The sequence below is a fragment of the Symphalangus syndactylus genome, chromosome 3 (genome assembly GCF_028878055.3).
Source record: "Symphalangus syndactylus isolate Jambi chromosome 3, NHGRI_mSymSyn1-v2.1_pri, whole genome shotgun sequence".
Taxonomy (NCBI): domain Eukaryota; kingdom Metazoa; phylum Chordata; class Mammalia; order Primates; family Hylobatidae; genus Symphalangus; species Symphalangus syndactylus.
The window spans coordinates 106,877,286-106,893,129 of record NC_072425.2 but is presented as its reverse complement, the minus strand read 5'-3'; the positions used below and the strand labels follow the sequence as shown (position 1 = coordinate 106,893,129).

Below are 15,844 nucleotides of genomic sequence, written 5' to 3'. Positions count from 1 at the left end.
CAAAAATTGCATTTTGGGGACTCCCTATGTGCCAGGAACAATATCCTTAGGAATCCTGTTATATACCTAAACTTGAGACTCACTGAGGGGGATTCTGGCTATCGCGTGCCCAGAGGATATTCTTGAACAATTAGGGGACACTTCAAAAAGTGTAATAATGTGGCATGGAATCTAAATGTGTGCTCCTCAATCCACTTCCATCAGCAATGCAGTGAGTAGATGTACTATCCAGAACTTTCACCTGTGGTTTTCTCTTCTCTTTAACATCCACTACTACTGATAGTTTCATCAAATCATTTTAGTCTCTATAGCTATTTTAAAATGTGAAAAAAGGACTTAATGCATATTTTATCTTCTAGTCATTTTAACTTAAAGATTTTGAATTCACTTTCATGGCTTTACTGAAAATTAATTTGTTCAATCAGTCCCCATTGGAAGAGTTGAGAGAGAAAATGGAGATGGTTTCCCTATGGTGGTCACTTTTATGCTTTTTAGAGGCAGATAATTCTTTGATTAAAGCAATGGTCCCCTTTTCCCAAAAAAAAAATGAGTATGGAAAATGGACCTACCTGGAAACCTTTGCAAGTAACATCAGGAGTTCCAGGCTACCTAAGAACACCTTCGCTAGCACAGAGAATTGTGTTTAGACTCAGGGCAGCACTCCCTCATAGACACTTTCCAAGGGCAAAATAGACTAATTATCTTACGTACTAATGATGCTCATGGGTGTCTCTCAGGACATTTAGATGCCAGAAAGAAAAAAATTACTTCCATGTAACATTTGCTGATAATGATAAATTATCCTTTAAGAATTATCACATCAAATAGATAAAACTAGTTTGCCTGGGTAAGAAAAATAATGTGGAAGCCTTTATGTCTCCTACTAAAGCTTTCCATCTATTATTGTATCCTTCAGGAGCAGTGACCTTCCTTCTATTGACAGTTCTGGCAGAAATCTAGGAAACTTGAATATAACTTTAAGCATGCCCAGAAGTACATGAATTGTTATTACAAAGCAAAATAGTCACTTTAAAATTGAGGGTTGAATATGTATGCACATTACTTAGATGAAAAGTTTGGAGTATATTTGCTTTAATAATTCCAGAATTTTTTATTTTAAGTTCTGGGATACATGTGCTGAACGTGCAGGTTTGTCACATGGGTATACATGTGCCATGGTTATTTGCTGCACCTGTCAACCGGTCATCTAGGTTTTGGGCCTACATGCATTAGATATTTGTCCTAATGCTCTCCCTCCCCTTTCCCCTCACCTTCTCCCCCTCCACAGGCCCTTGTGTGTGATGTTCCCCTCCCTGTGTCCATGTGTTCTCATGTTCATTTCCCACTTATGAGTGAGAACATGCAGTTTTTGGTTTTCTGTTTCTGTGTTAGTTTGCTAAGAGTGATGGTTTCCAGTTTCATCCATGTCCCTAAAAAGGACATGAACTCATTCCTTTTTGTGGCTGCATAGTATTCCATGGTGTATATGTGCCACATTTTCTGTATCCAGTCTATCATTGATGGGCATTAAGGTTGGTTCCAAGTCTTTGCTATTGTTAATTGTGCTGGAATAAACATACCTGTGCGTATGTCTTTATAGTAGAATGATTTATAATCCTTTTGGTATATATCCAGTAATGGGCTTGCTGGGTCAAATGGTATTTCTGGTTCTACATCCTTAAGGAATCGCTACACTGTCTTCCACAATGGTTGAGCTAATTTACACTTCCACCAACAGTGTAAAAGCGTCCCTATTTCTTCTCATCCTCACCAGCATTTGTTGTTTCCAGACATTTTAATGATCGCCATTCTAACTGATGTGAGATGGTATCTCATTGTGGTTTTGATTTGCATTTCTCTAATGACCAGTGATGAGTTTTTTTTTCATGTTTGTTGGCTTCGTAAATGTCTTCTTTTGGGAAGTGTCTGTTCATATCCTTTGCCCACTTTTTGATGGTTTTTTTTATTTTGTCTTGTAAAATTGTTTAAGTTCCTTGTAGATTCTGGATATTAAACCATTGTCAGATGGATAGATTGCAAAAACTTTGGTGGCTTTTTTTCCCATTCATCTCTTCTGCCAAAATTATGACCTCATTTAATTTGTTTGTACATTTATTTCCTCTAGAGATCCCATCTCCAAATCACCATCCTCATCTTTTCTCAAACCTCAGGGAATACTGGCCTCTGTACGTCTTTTTAATTGCCTTGCTCTTGTCATTCCCTGGGTCTCTATGTATGTTGTTCATGGAACAGCACATGCTTGGAATATTCTTTCCCTTCTTTATACTCTGTTAAATTCATAACCTCTGTAGTAGGCAGAATACTCCAATGATGTTCACATCTTAGTCTCCAGAGCCTGTGGAAGTGTACATGGTAAAAGATAATTACGGTTGCAGATAGTATTACAGTTGCCAATCAACTCACCTTAAAATAGGCAAAGTAGGCTGGATTATACAGCTGGGCCCAATTTAATCAGAAGGGTCCTTACAAATAGAAGAGGGAGGTAGAAGAGGAGAGTCACAGGATGGTGTGACTATGGGAACAAGGCACAGAGAGAGATAATGTTGCTGGTGTTGAAGACAGAGGAAAAGGACCATGAGCCAAGGAATGAGGGCAGCTCCCAGAAGCTAGAAAAGACAGGGAAACAGATTCTCACCTAGAACCTCTAGGAAGGAAGGCAGTCCTGCTGACACCTTGATTTTAGTCCAGGCACGTCAATGTCAGAATTCAGTGCAGTGATCTTGATGTCAGAATTTGATGCTATGGAATTGTAAACTAAAACATTTGTGTTCTCAAGACCACTAAGTGTGTGCTCTTCACACAGCCACGATAGAAAACTATTACATCATCCTTCAGATTGCAAGTTAAAAATAACTTATTAATTTCTCCAGAAATCCATGTTTGGAGACCTTTCAGCACAATACTTACTTTAAAAACTTTAAAGTATGTAAAATAGCCATAACTAATATTTAACTTAGGTGTTTATGGCTGTTTTTCCCTGCTAGTCTGTAAACTCCAAGAGTATAGTTCTTGTCTGTCTGTGCTTTCCACAGTGTCAATAAATGTTTATTCAGGGATTGACTCTCCCCTTTCTTTTCCTTACATACATATGCTTCCAAAGGAAATCAGAGAAAATCGCCCAAACAAAATCCTCATAGGGCAAAAATCATCAGATTCCATATAGTAACCCATTTAATTCTCATAGTGCTTAGCTTTCCTAGGTCATTAATTCTCAAGTGTAACTCCCTGACCAACAGCATTAGTATCACCTGGGAACTACTAAATTAGGGGTGGATCCTAGGATTTGTATTTTAATAAGCTGTCTCTGTGGTCTGATGATGCACGCTGAAGTTCGAGAATTACTGCTTTAGTCCGGATTGTTGGGCCCCACGCACAGTATTTCTTAATTAGTAGGTGTGGAGTAGGGCCTAAGAATTTGCATTTCTAAAAATTCTAAGTGATTCTGATGCTGCTGTTCCTGGGACTTTACTTGGAGAATAACTGACCTAAACAACGTGTAGGCCAGGGGTCTTCTAGTGGAATTTTGTCAACAAAATCTCACAGCTTACAAGTTTTTTATGACTTAGCACTTTGTGGTTTATGTGTCATCCTAAACCCGAAGTCTATATTTATTTTTAGAGCAAGATTATTATGGCCCTTTATGAAATCCAGCTTACATCTGTATAACAGCAAATGGCAGTTAGATTGAGCAATCCAATTAATGTATCTAAGACTACCTAGTTTTTAATCGTACATATTTAAGATTGCATGATTTTCTGAAACAACAACAGTCTTTGCAAAAATGGATTAAAAGTGATTGTAAACCAGTTTGCTTTGCTCTACAACCTATTGTATGATCATTTTCCTAAAAAATGAATGTAAAATTCCCCAATGTTATTATATTTCTGACAAAGTGACAACAATTGCTTATAAAATATTTAATAGCGTGCTTTAAAAACTAGGAAATATAACATGCAGAACATAAATTACATTTTAAATAATGATTTGGTTTAATGCAAGATTGATGATGTATGGAGTTTATAAATCGTTTTGAAATCAGCCTTCACTCGACTGTTTCTGTAACTAAGAATGATTATGGCACCACTCTTGTGCAGGGAGGGTTCTCATGGAAAGTTAAGTTATTGTCTTAAATCAATATGCCCGGTGCTTGTGATGCTGATAAGGCAACATATTTCAACACACACAGTGACAAATGGTGGCCTCTTAAGCTGATTTCAAGGTGCGAATAGAATCTGCTTTTTATCCATTTGCCTTCTGTAGAGAACAAATCCTTACATTTCACAGTTGAGGGATACAACACTTGAAGTATCAATGACCTGGGACAGGTATCACATTGCTTTCCATTCTCTTATAATAGATTCCATTATTAAAAGAAGAAAAGGATGAGAGCCAAAGAGGGGAACACACCTCCAGGGGAAGCTGAAAGCCAGAAGACAGAAAGCAGATGGAGGGAGAATAAAAACATAAGGAGGCATGAAAATGCTGGGGAGTGAGAGGACTTAGTTGACAAATTTGAGCATTTTGAAACAACTAGCAGTTGGTTTATGGTGACTGTAATGAGGTAATTAAGAAGGGAAATTAAGAATAGGTTTATTTAAAACCATGTAAGTTAAAATGGGGCAATTATTAACGTGAGAAAATATAAACACAATAAAACATCTGTCTCTAATGAACAATATATTTAACAAGTTACATTAATGTATAATGTGATTTTCTATAACTGAAATGATGATATAATTAGACTGGGTAGGAAGAGACAGGGAAATGGTCATGTGCAATGAGGCTGCATCTACCATAACAGGAAGTACACAGTTAGTATCCAAAAATTACAAATTTAGAAATAGCAGCATAAACCATTTATTTAGAAATATGAAAATAAGTACAATGACATAACCAAGAACAACTACACAGCTAAACATATTAAAAGTGATTTCTTTGCAAAGCAGAAATAGTGTGGGAATGGGGCAGAGTTGAGATGCTTTTTATAATAACCCCTTTTAACTATGTTCACGTATTACTGATAAAATGAAACAGGTAACACCTAAAAAGAAAGACTATGGTGATTTTTTTGACAACTTAAAAAGTGATTTACAAATTTATTCCATTTTCATTTTGAAGAAGAATTTCATCTGTAATTTAAAATATATATATCATCGCAAGAAGACTCAATCAGATATCTTTAACATTTGGGTGTTGAGTTCTAGTTCTGCCTCACAGAGTTGCATGAGCTTGGGCAGGTCATCTCATCTTCTGTGAACTTTAGTCTCCCCATCTATAAGAGTTACTGTGAGAACTTAATGAGATTATATCTTAAACCACTTGGGAGGTGCTTGCCACATTATTTCTTACACGACTTCTCAGCAACATTAGCCCCAACTTTATTCTTTTATTCATGTTTATAGTGTCTGTTTTATCCAATCTTTGGCACTGGTTTCTATCACTATGACCACATCTTCTCAGTCTCTTTTGATGGTTTCTCCTCCTAGAAGCACTTTCCTAGAGACTCATCATTCTACAGCTTCACACCAGATGACTACAATTATTTTCCTGGTGTGAAGAGCCACAGCCAAACAACTCCACATTTGTATTTCCAGCACAGATCATGCCTGTGACTTCCAGACCTGTATGTCTAACTGCCTTTTTGACATCTTTTTTGGGATTATTCAGGTGTGCTTCAAACTCAACCTATCTAAACCCAAACTCATAATCTATTTCCCCCACATTTTTTCTTCCACTGTTTCTTAATTTCATGAATAGCATCTTCATCCTTCCAGTTGCACACCCAGAAATCTAAGAGTTCCTTGACATCTCCTGCATTGACAGTTAAATCCTGCTCACATCCAAAATGCAATCCATCAACATAGACTGTGGATTTTACATACTAAATATCTCTCAAATTGGCCTCTCCTCTCTTCCTCCACCACCACTACAAACATAGTCTAATTCATGCCATAATCATTTCACACCTACGCCATAAAAGCTTTTCAACTATTCTTCGCCTATCCATTCTCACATCCTATAATCCATTTTCCATACAGAATCCTGAACTGTTGGCCTTTTATCACTGTCCCTTCCTCTGGCATATTACGAATTTTCAATGCATTTTTTAAAATAAATGCCTACTTGCCTGAGGTCTATTTAAGTAATTTTGAATGTCAAATAAACTAATGTAAGCACTGTAAATGAAATACTGTAAATGAAATATTGTGAAGCAGGATTTACAATGTCTGGGAATATTGACTTTGATACCTTAGAAGTAAATTCCATTAAGTGTAAAAAGCTCTACCACCTTTTAAGGGAAAATAAATTAGATTCAAACAGATAGAAAAGCAGGGAGAAAGATAAGATGTTTGAATAGAAGAAGGTCAACGTTTTGACCCTTGCTATTTGTATCAGTGTGTTTGTTTTTTGCTTTCTGTGGCATCTGTTTTTTCCTCTATTTCTATGGATTTCTGGGATAGCTAGTGATTTAAGACATTTGATGTCAAGGTAAAAAATTATCCTCTGTGATAAAAGAGAGAACATGTTTATTAGTTTCACTCTGGGGAAGATTACAATTCAACCACACATTAATGAGTTAGCAAAATGGTCAGAATACATAGTGTAAGGACCAATTTGAAAGCATAAGAAAAGAGAGAGACGCCACATATGAGAGAGGTCAGGGGGTGAGAACTGGCCATGTGAGACAAGGGCAAGGAAGAATCTCAGAGCCTGGTTGTACCATGTGACTGCAAACCACTGCACCATGTGGGGGAAGAGTCTGGGGGACCTACTTGAAAGCAGAGTTGTGGGGACTGTGAAACAATTATTTTGTTATGCTTTACACTGAGCAGACCTGGAATATTCTACTTTTCAAGGAAAGCAGGATGTGGGAAATGTGTGTGGAAGTTTGAAGGAAAGCCACAAACATGAGTAAATGCTGAGAACATTAAATCTGTGTGGACTATTTTCATACAAAAATCCTGAGGAAGTGTAGAAAAAAGAAGACCAAGTCTCTTGTAGCTAAACCTCCCTTTTGGTCGAAATGTAGAATTTCGGTTAGATTTCACAAGGAATGTCTAAAATCACATCTAAAATCCCTAAAGAAGCATTGCTTCCAAGTCATAGTCTGGCAGATTATATGGGTTGGTTCAGGCCTGTGGCTTTGCTGAGGGATTTCATGGAAGGATTGAACACTGCAACCCCTCACTGTGAATGAAGAGCTTCTATTACAGGTATAAGGCAGTTGTTCAGCATGGCACCTGTATATGAAGGGTCAGGAAGTTGATAATACAGAATGTGAGATTATCATTGTTCATTTTGCTAGTACAATTTGAAAGGCATGGCTAAGAAACTTAGTGTTTTGGTTAGTCATTCTGTGGATCCAGAGAACTCAAGAAAATATATTAGTTACAGAAAAAAGTTTTGGCCAGAATCTGACTTTTTATGATATCTCTCTTCATGTTAGTATATTATAGGGTGGGCTAGAGGGTGGAAAAGCTGAGACTTCCTTTGCAGGGCTACACAGGGAGCTTCTGAGCAGAGACATGGGATAACATGAAATAGATGAGAGACGGCATGATGTGTAATGCATGGTTGGTTATTCTATGAGATGAGGCTCCTCATTTTTTTTAATTTTTAATCTCTACCTCAATAGTACTTTTCAATTTTTTACACTATGGCAGAATAAAATATGACTTCTTATTCAGATTTTGCAGCAATTCCTCTGTCTTCTCAGTTTTATTATTCTATTAAATTTCTGGTAAGTACAATCCAACCCATACCCCATCTGCAGGACATTGTGATCCGTGATGTTACAGTAGGAATTTGAGAAAGCTATGCTATAACGGAAGGCCATGCTGTCCCGTAGGATATGTGGGGCAGAGAGCAAGAAGTATGACCCATCCCTGGGACCCAGATACTATTCTATGCTTTTTGGACCCCCCGTTTTCTTTCTTAGTAAAAGAAATGTCACGAAAGCTTTTCTTACTAAACACATACTCATGTAGTATCTGTGAAATTAAAAGTTGACTAAGGTGTTAATTCATAGAGGTCTTCACAGTGCCCTAGATTTTGTTTGTTCCAGCTCATATTTCACATTTTGTCTTTCATTATACTTTGCAGAGGTTCTGTGTTATTCTTTTAGACATCTTGTAAGGAAGAGACTTACTGGATCTCTAATTACTATTTTGCGACCTAGAACTGCTACTTGAGAAGGAATGATCCTATATCATTCCTCTTGTAGCTTAAATGTAGTTTTCATTGACTTATAGCTTTTAAAAGTCTTCAGTGCAGGCTGTGTTCATTACAGACTTAACCTTTCTACCATTTTGTTTCCTGACCCTCAGATAGGTCATTTGGCTATAGTATTGCCAACCTACGGTTCTCCAGGACTGGTTCAACTGGAAGGCCAATTATTCTAATCCTTTTTCATGGCTCTGTGTGATGCTCCCCAAAGCTGTCCATTTGGCCAACAAGGAAAATCTACCTATACAACAGACACCCTTTAGTATATAAGTAGAACCATCGATATATTATTTAACATAGACACACAGTCTGTATTAGTCAGGGTTCTCTTGGTTACAATTCAAATGAATTTAAGCAAAAAAGTAATTTATTGGTTCACTTAACTGGGAAGCCCAGAAATGATGCCTTCAGGCATGACTGAATCTGCATTCATATTCTCTCTTTAACAGTATCTCTTACTCCCCATGTTGTTTGTCTGTCTCTTTTCTCTGCATGATGGTCTTCTTGCTGCTGGCAGCTTTTTCCATGTGGCCAGAGAAGATGGCCACTTGTAACCCCAACTATACAACGTCTTACCTTGACAACAAGCAGAAAGAAAGCAGCACTCTTCTCTGTAGCTCTGTATCAATCTGAGACAAGACTCTTATTGACATTACATGCAGCATGTGCTTATGTTTGCTCTATTCAGTATATTCAGGGGAATGGAGTACTGTGACTGACTAGGCCTAGGACATCTGCTCAGCCCAGTTACAGAGATAAAGAAGCAAAACTGATACCCCATCAAAAGCATATAGAATGGAGGAAGTATTTTCTTTAAAAAATCCAGAGGATAGGAGAAGGGAAGTGTGCTACATAATAGAAATTACAATTGCTAGTTTGGCACATAAGTTGTTTCCTGTTAGTAACTCTTCTGAGGTTGAATACTGCTGTGGTCTAAATGTTTTTGTCCTCCCAAAATTCGTATGTTGAAATGTAATCCCCAATGTGATGTGTTAGAGTGCAGGGCCTTTGAGAGGTGATTAAGTCATCGGAGAAGAACCCTCATGAACAATATTAGCGCCATTATGAAAGAGGCTGCAGAGAGCTAGCTAGCTCCTTTCATTATGGGTTATAATGGTTATAATGGAAAGGTTTTCATCTATGAAGAAGCAGGTCCTCTCTAGACACTGAATCAGCTGGTGCCTTGATCTTGGACTTCCCAGCCTCCAGAACTGTGAGAAATAAATTTCTGTTATTTATAAGCTACTCAGCCTAAGGTATTTTGTAATAGCAGCCCAAATGAACCAAGACAAATGCTAAAATCTCATAAGCTATCTGACAACAATTATCCTATTGTAGTTTGATTGGGGATATTTGGATGGCAGAGAAGAGAAAGTGTATCTGGACTATAAAATCAAAGTTGATGTCTTATCATTTAGCTTCAGTTTTCTGTCACGGGATATTTTTTTCTGACCTTCAAATTTCAAAAGTTACTACGCTGTTATACTGTTACCTGCCGTAAGATGATTATTAAATATCAAAGTGAGAGATTTTTGTTTTGTAAATTCATGCCTTCCAAATGTAATTTTAGATATTATACCAGGCAAAAGAATAAACTCCATCAAATAACATAAAATCTTAAAAAATTTTCATACATTTTATATGTTATGTTCTGATTAAAATTCATATTTCCTTTCATAAGAACTCAAGATAAACCCAGAGGAGAAAAATTCAGTGCATTAATATTCCATGAATACTGGGGATCAGTAAATCTAGCAATTTTCTTTCAACTACGTGCTAGGATTGGAATAATATCATGTAGAAAAGACAATTCTGGTTTATACTTATAACTCATGAAAATATGTACATTACAAGCTTGGCAAACTACATTTTCCAATTTATCAAAAATATGTTTTGAAATGAATTCAAAAGGGCATCAGTGGAAAAATAGAGGAAATACTCTTACCTTGTGAAAAACAGGAGATAAATGACAATTCTAAAATGTCATAGTGCCATATTACCAAAATCTCTTTCATGCCTTTTATTCACATGCCCCAATGAATTCATCTATATAAAGTTTCTTGGAAGCTGGAGATTTGAGGATCAGATATAATGTCATTCTAAAATAATCCAGGAGCTGGCTGAGTCTGCTTAAATTTTGTTTTATTTTAGTTTGTTTTTCAGAGAGGATGACTTAATTTTTTTTTTATTGCCTCCCTTTTAGGAGATAAAAACCAAGCATGCTTTTTGGAGCAGCAATAAGAAAATTAACCATATATCAGAAACATTAGGGTCTTAGATTTTCTGTTCCAATTCTTAGAACATGGCTGTGCAATGTAATAATTGTGATTTTAGTTCCTCACACTAATTACAATTTTTAGGTGTACGTTACATTGCAGTTCTAATTGATAGAATACTGGGTAGAACAGTTTTTAACCATACTAACTTTGGTCGTCACAGGAAGGGGAACATCACACACCAGGGCCTGTTGTGGGGTGGGGGGATAGCATTAGGAGATACACCTAATGTTAATGATGAGTTAATGGGTGCAGCACACCAACATGGCACATGTAGACATATGTAACTAACCTGCACATTGTGCACATGTACCCTAAAACTTAAAGTATTTAAAAAAGAGAGAGAAAAGGAAACAGGCAAACAAACTTCCTGAATGGTTATAGAAAGTGATATCTGAGTAATAAATGTCAGGTCAGGCTCTATTAGACCAAACAAATACATAAATTGGAGAATTATCTAAAAAATTCAAACTGGACTTTAATTATATAAATGGAATTTGGGGTTGGAATTTCTCAAATCAAAGTTGCACTCTAATCTGTACCACCTGACCTCATCAGATTGAGTTCATTCCACCCTGTGTTCTGTGGCCCTGACAGAAAGGGCACTCTGAGGGCACATATTCTCATTCAGTATTTCACACTCCATGATGATGGCCTCATCACTGTAAAAAGCTTAATGGTAGCTGCAAGAAAAGGCACCATAAAATGCATGCCAGCCCGTTGGGTTGCTAAATTTACTGAATTTGGAATATAGAAAAAGGTTCTTCCCACTTCCATATAGGGAAAAAAAAAAACAGAATTCCCAAATAAAAAAAGAAAAATAATAAGGTCAGGGAATATAAAAAGGGGAAAGTTCCTCCAGAATTATCTAAGACGAAAGCTGCCCTGACTGACTGAAGGATCCTGTGGTTGGGAAAGCGAGAATGGCATTCCACATGTTCAAGACCCAGCACAATAGTGATTGGTCTTCCATCAGTTGATAGAGATCTTGAGCCCAAGACATCAAATCTATTAGACCAGGAATTCTATACTTCTCAAATGACTGTCTGCCGTTCTTTTCCCTCCTGCTACTTTACCAAATTTTGCAGTCCTATGTCAAAGATTAAATTCCCTTGGATCAACATGGAATAATCAGCTAACATTTTTTCAAGCAATTACTAAGATCATCAACTTTTTTAAAAGCATCAATTTTGCAAGAAAATTTTGGAAAAAGTTAAGTAAGTACATAATATACAACATAATATATTGTGTGAATCTGTAAAGTTCAACCTTGAGGCTGGAAACATGGTTTCCATCTATAGGTGTGTTACTTCTGCTAAACCTCAGCATGCTCTGGAGTGCACCTTAATTCTCTGACCATAAGAGATATATTAATGAATAAATTGAGAAGCACTGGGAAAAAGACACCTAAAATCCTTCAGCTCTACTTTTACAGATAGTTACACACTTTTGTCTCTAATTCTCATAACAAAGGGGGCATTTCAGGTTTGAAAGACCCACTGGAAATCTATACTTGCATATCCTCACTTAGAAATAGATAAATCCTAATAATGCCTTATCTATCTGGCCAATTTCAGACATCCTTATTTGAGATATTTCACATACATACTAAGATAAGATAAAAGCAAAGTAGTTTTCAACAATAACTAGGGATGGCTTATTCTTCAGTAGTTTTGTTTTGAAAGGATTTTAAATTTACATAAGAATTGCAAAAATAGAGCAGAGAGTTCCCATATACTCTTTTTGTCTGATTTCCCTAATGTTAGCATTTTCATATTCATGGTACATTTATCAAAACTAAGAAATTAACATTGCTATAATACTATTAAATTACAGACTTCATTCAGATTTCCCAAGTTATTTCAACCTTTTTTCTGTTCCTGGATCTAACTGCATTCTTGCATTTTTACTTTCCTCTTATTCTCTTCAAATACTACAATAGATATAGCATTACTATTTTGAAGAGTTTTGCTCTTTCAAGATCATCAAAGGCAACTAATAGCTTCATAGTTTTTTTAAAAAAAATAGTGTTAAACTTCTGCATTAAATCTGCTGGCTGCTTTAAAGCAATAAGAAATGTACTGTGCGGAATTTTAAGCTTGAGCATCAGGAAAATGGGTTAAAAACTACAACCATTTCTAGACACCTACCATCTCCTTCCTTCTAGCAAAATCCTTTTCAGCTAGGAACTGATTTTCTGATAGGCTAGATTTGATTGATTTCAGAAAAGCTCAGATTTGTTAGGAATTTTCCGGCTTACTTACAGCTCAAACTCCCACTCTCTTATGGCACAGATAAATTTTGAGTTGCTTTGAGGCAAGGACCTGTTCTTACTCACTTTTGTATCCTGAACATTGCCTTAAACTTGATAAATATTTGTTGAATTAATGAACATATGAAATTTCCTAGAATCTTCAAGCTGGAGTAAATTTGAGAAAACTTGACACTTCCAGGTTAATTAGACTCTGGAGCCTTCACCTCTGACTGCCTTTGGGATGTTTTGGTGTAGATAGTGTCAAAGAGGTTGATAGGTGATGTGTTACAGACGACTTCATGGAAATGTCATGAACCTGTGTAGAATATTGCCAGAAAACTCGCCAACTTTTAAATATCTAATGTTTCTTTTCTAAGAGAACTAACAAAAGCCCTTTTCTTCTCATAAATACGCAATCAACAGATTATACAGAAATATGTCCATAGCACAATGACAACCATCAAAGGAAGTATTGGTCATATCCTGCTTGGGTATAAGCAATTTTCTAATAATAAAGCTATCATTCAAAGAGCAATAATTCTAGGGCTCTAAATACTGACATGTGAAGTGGACCAGGGCAGGAATGTGCTCAGTGATTACGCTACTGGTCTCAACATATTACTGTTTTGCCACAATTCAAATTTAAATCTCGATGGCCTGGGTTTTTTTGTCATCTTTCTGTCTGAGTTCTTGAACCCTTACTGATAGACTGGAATAAATGATAAAAGATCCTGAACTGCCTTCAGGATCTTTTCCCTCAGAATGAGATGCAAGTCAGGTATTTGTAGATGGTCTTCTGACATACAAAAGCATACTGAATTTGAGAAAGGGGTCTATTTTGGCTCAGGACATAAGTAACTCCATAGCAATTATTTCCATTATAGACAGTTGATTTATGGTAATGATTAACTCAAATAATCTCATTTTATTTAAAAATTCACTTGGAAACTGTGAAAAGTCAAACTTCAATTTAGCTAAAAACTGAATATGAGAAATTGGCTTCTACTATATAAAATTTTTGCTAAATATGGGGTTAATCAGATACCCATTTATGTCTCATTTCTCACCTGTCTTAGTGAAATGCACCTTAGTTTGACTCAGAAAGCACAATCAAGTCAGCCTGTTGCACTCTTTGCCTACTTGCATTTCATTTCTTTCTTGCTTCAACATTTATTAGATGCCTATTTGAGGAGGAGGAAGAGGAGGTTAAAACTATGAAGCATATGCAAATCAGCCACCTTTAAGTGCAGTAATTAAAGATGATAGTTTATATATATATTAATATAGTCACTGGCCCTGTTCTTTCAAGTGCTGTGAAATGCGTGGGTTGGATAGAGTTGAGACTTCCTCACATAGGTTCCAGCACCTTTCAGGCAACTGCTATTAGTAGGCAATTACTTGACGTTTCTGTTAATCAATCAGGTCAGGTTTAACTTGAAGTCGCTTGCTCTTATGCTGTGTCTCATAACAGTCGGCATTTGGTATCAATTGCTAAAACGTCTTGTCTTCCTCTGGCAGCAGTTGAAATTAATTTGGTGTTCTTCCTGCTGGCTTATCCTTGTGAAACATTATTTCTTCTTAGTTCTTGACATGTTGGTTGCTTGATGCATAACTTGCACTTAAAGACTTCCTCTAGCAGGGCAGCCACCCTAATCCCCATGAAGAAAATGGCGCAGCAGGCAACCCAGGCTGTCACAGCAGCAGACACTGAACCCAAACCCAGGTTGGCTGCTCCTTTGCCCCCTTTCTCCTTCTTTATCTGCATTTTCAGAGTGAGACTCTAAAGAGGCTTTTGTGCAAACTTCAACTTATATTAAGAGGATATACAGTGTGGTAGGAAAACGAGAGGCTTTGGATTTAGATAGCCCCCTTTTTACACTTTGATTCCACTCCTTACTTGTGTGACCCAGGACAAGCCATTTAATCTCTCGGTACCTAGTGACTTCATCTGTAAAACAAGAAACTCATTTCAACCCCATATATACATACATACATATGTATTACCCATCATATGCCAGACACGTAGTAAGTTAGTAAGTGCTTCAAAAATTCCTACTTGGAAGGAAATGTCCTTTCTACAGCCTTAACCCAAAATGAATGGTTGTGATTTTTTGGAGGTAAGTCTTTTTAAAGCTCCCCTGACTCAAATAGCCTAGCTGAGTGAAGGGACAGCCTTCTCAGGCTGTGGGCCTGTCACAAGCAATGATTTATGGCTTGTGACAGCAGGCGCTCATGTTTGAAACCACAGCTTGCTGAGGCTAGAGTGGGTTTCTGAGGCTTTTGTGTAATGGGCTTTGTTTCATGCTAATAAACACAAAAAGTTCTTCTCTATAAACATGTTCCTTATGGACCCCGGAGGCTATAGTGCTGATGAGTTTATTTTTTTAATGAAAAATAAGATGAACTGCAACCACCCAATTAGACTCAGTCGGATCACTAGAAGCTTTCAGTCCTGGACACAATAGAAGAAGTTTTAAGGGGCTCATGCAGGAGAAACCATAATGAGAAAAACATGGAATTTGCTTTTATTCTTAGAAGCAGCTTTGTCTTCTCTCTAGGCTCAGAGCTGTGCTGCTGGGACTGAACTCATTTCCCAACAAACTATTTTTGTTTCTCACTTGTTATGTGAATAACCTCAGAAATGCAGGCATCTTAGTCCCTGCAAGTGCAAAGGGTTTGCCGACACAATGAGTAGCTGTGGACAATTTCCAACTCTCACCCAGAAGCCTGTACCTATTGGAAGAGACTCACCAAATCCTCGGATGGTTCTGATCCAGGAGCCTCCCTAGGGGAATGTTAACAAAGAGGATGAAACTCAAGAAGTAATTCTCTAGGTACTGCTTTTACCCATGGGCTATTGCCCAGACACTGCCACGTGTGCATTTTTTAAGATTATTTGTGGATGATGAGATCATGGGCAGCTGATGAAGAAAAACATCAGAATAAAAGTTCTAAAGCATAGTAAGCCTCCCACCTGCGGAGCCACCCTGATGTGCAGATATATTCTAAAGTTTGAGTCCAAGCTGTTCTGGATCAATGCCATTAAGACTATGGCTGCATCTCTTCA

At 37.1% G+C, this 15,844-nt stretch overlaps 1 long non-coding RNA gene across 1 annotated transcript in view; it reads right to left on the bottom strand.

The window, feature by feature from the left end:
- Nucleotides 1–2,315: 2,315 nt before the first annotated feature.
- LOC129479487 (uncharacterized) overlaps nucleotides 2,316–15,844 on the bottom strand; it is a 216,075-nt gene continuing 202,546 nt past the window's right edge. Inside the window, exon 5 of the long non-coding RNA XR_008656696.2 lies at nucleotides 2,316–2,356. This is a non-coding gene — a long non-coding RNA (uncharacterized lncRNA). The remainder of the gene's footprint in view (nucleotides 2,357–15,844) is intronic.